Genomic DNA, 3,204 nt, shown 5'->3' on the forward strand with positions numbered 1-3,204 from the left:
TAAAAGTATCCACTGTTCTCCCATGCTCTAACACACAGTAACGATGAAATGTGTGCTGTTCTCACATTCTTCCTCTGTATGTACACATAAACAACAAGGCAGGGAAATATGAAAGGAATTTATTTTATTGTTTGGGTACATTATTGTTCAGTGTACATGGTCACATCTGAAACAAACTGTACGTGCTTGATAACTCTCCCACCCCGCAGACATCTACACGTCAATACCGATTTATATTCATAGCGGCAAGTGCTATGTAGCTCCACATAGGGGACACAGGAAGTGACATATAGCACCTTCATGCGGCGTCGGAACCGTGTAGGAAATTCACAGCCGCGCCGGCAGAGCTCCAGAATATGCAACTCGGCCGGCTCACGCGCGGACGCGCTTACAAGTGCGAGGGCCCGCCCAACGCTGCTTGCAGCTTTAATTTTGTGGATGATTTTACACATCACAAATGTAAAAATACACAATCATTGTACACATTTGTAGATTGTCTTCAAATATTAAAGTCCAATTAAATCTTCCATATATAACCCTTTTATGTTTGTCTGTTATAGTTATTATTAGTGTGAGAGCTGTAGCTATTATTTATTTATTTATTATATATAACCCCATTTTCGGCGTCTATCTTCTCCTGCATCGTTTGCCCTAGAAACTTCGTTCCAACTTCAAAATGTACATCCTGTTCAGCAGATTTATGCTATTACTTTTATTGCTGAAATCTGTAATGGTTGATTTTATATTAATATTTTTATGTCAAAAAAATGAATGGGTTTCAACTGTAAGAGCTAAATGCTCCGGCATATGTGCAGCTACAGTGTCACACTCTGCCTGTCTGCCATGCGATGTTTTGCACTTTTGTGTTTAGTTAACGTTATTTTGGTCTGTTGGGTTTTGGGGGTCTGTCTTGTCTTTCGTCTAGTGTTCGGTAACCCTTGTCATGTCTGTTACCCCAGTGATCCCTCTGCATGTCTGTCTCTGTTTTCCCCTGCTCTCTCTCTCTCTCTCCCTACCTGTGCCTCGTTAGCCTCATGTCTTTCACCTGTGTTGCTCCCGCCCTGCTCGTTAGTCCGTGTGTGTGTATATATATATATACCTGGTGTTTCTGTCTTGTCTTTGTCGGGTCATTGTATGTTGTCACCCTGAGTTGCAGTGTGTGTTTCTTGTGTTGTCAGCCTCACTTGTCGTGTCTGTGTTTCCCTGGTCGTTTTGGTTTTCTGTTGGACAACCTTTGTTTTGGACTTAGTCTTTCGGCCACTCAGTTTGTAAGTGTGCTCACCTTTTGTTTAATTAAAACCCTCAAACTATACCTGCTCCACTCTGTGTCCTGCGTTTGGGTCCTCCAACCTGCTTCACCACACCACTTACTGTGACACTACAGACTCTATTTGAGCTGTAGGTTGCAGAAAAGATGTTGATCTTTCAAAGTTTTATTTTGTGCTAAAAAAAAGTTTAGTTTAGGAGCTATGCCCTTCCAAAGTGAAGGGGTTTACAGCTTTTAACAGACTTTAGAGTGTATCATGTGATCATGTTAGAGGGTGGAGAGGAGGATTTTAGTTAGATTGCAGGCCATAGACCAGCACTTCTTATTCCAGTCGTGAGTTCGAATCCCGCACCCAGAAGCAGTGATATTTGGTTTCAACTTTAAACACCTGTATGGTGTTTGAACTTAATGATAACAAAAAACTAAAGATGTCTTCTAACTTAAACACCAAAATGGTAGCTGAAAAGCTCTTTTTTAAGCAAATGCACTTCACCATCAACGAATGATCAAATTGTGGCTTCATCAAAAATGAAGAGCACTCATTTCCCAAGCATCTCTTTTCGTTCAGACCCAGGTTCGAATCCCACCTCCGGCAGCATTGATAAATGCTTTCAACTTCAAACACCTGTGTGGAGACCGTCTTGCAGTGGTCGGTTTTAAATGTGTATGTTGTTAGTCTTTCTAAATGTAGTAATTTTATACATGGAATAAGATTTGTGGTCATACATTGCCCTCTATTGGTGCTTTGAAGCATAACATGCATTCAGTTCCCACTGACTTGCTGTGGTGTTTTTAAATTTGTATCTTAGTATTTCTAAATGCAATCAATGTTTCCCTAAAATAGTTGATAGCTCTATATATTTTATTTGATTATATATTTTTATTAACAGTCCTACGCAGACCTCAAATAAATCAGCGCTGGATGTGCCCTCACACGTGTAGCGTCAAAGGTAGTGTTGCTCTGAAGTGTCACATTCCTGACACTGGTGTGCCAGGAATGTTTGGTCATTGAGCGCCCTCTGTTGGTGTTTTAGAGGCATTGCATGTCCATGAAAACCAGAGCAAATAGAGAAAGTTAAAATCAGTAGTGAACAAGTGTGTCTCAGTAGTGCAGTGGTTAAGTGCTTGCCCTTACAACACAAAGGTTGAGTCCAGGGCATGGCATGTTGACTGCAATACTAAACTGAAGAAGTGGTTCTGCAAACACATTTCATTTATGACGGCCTTAACTTTCAAAACTTTGAACACATGCCAGGAGGGTCAAAAACCAAAAAGAAGTCGGCCATTTTGGATTTAATTGTCATTCTAGAGAATTAGTCCGTGCGACTTTCCAGAAATTTTCGCTGTGCAGTCTTATTCCATCCACGATCACATGTTGTATAATGGTGAGTTTTGGTCGACTGGGGCAGTGCGTAGCATGGAATTTCAATGATTTCAAATTTTCTCAAAATGATGTACTTGGGACATAATGTATCATTACTGGGTGCTCCTTTGCACCACATAAAGGACACAGGAAATGACTTAAGTATTTTGTCCAGCTTCCAAAGTGCGTGACACTTCAGAGCAACACTACCTGTCACGCTTCACGTGTAAGGGCCCGTCCACGGCTGATTTCTGCTGTAATATTTAACTGAATTAGTGTGTGGCATGTGATTCTTTTACCTGTAGGTAACACTACAGGATTTTAAATTGCTGATGGAACAGTACTTTGCAGCAGCAGCGGTAGCAGTCACAGCTAACAGCTGACAGCTCTCACACGTATTTACTTTAGTAAATACCCATTCTAGTTAGGAATGCCCGAGTGGGCTGGGAACCCTATTGTTTTTGCTCAGATTTTTATTTTTTTTTTTTATTCTTCCGTGCATAAAACTCATACTGCAGCCTACATGGTAACTGCTAGGGACGCGACACTCATAAGGTAGCTTCACAGCCCCAAG

The sequence above is a fragment of the Micropterus dolomieu genome, linkage group LG23, assembly GCF_021292245.1.
Source record: "Micropterus dolomieu isolate WLL.071019.BEF.003 ecotype Adirondacks linkage group LG23, ASM2129224v1, whole genome shotgun sequence".
NCBI classification, from domain to species: domain Eukaryota; kingdom Metazoa; phylum Chordata; class Actinopteri; order Centrarchiformes; family Centrarchidae; genus Micropterus; species Micropterus dolomieu.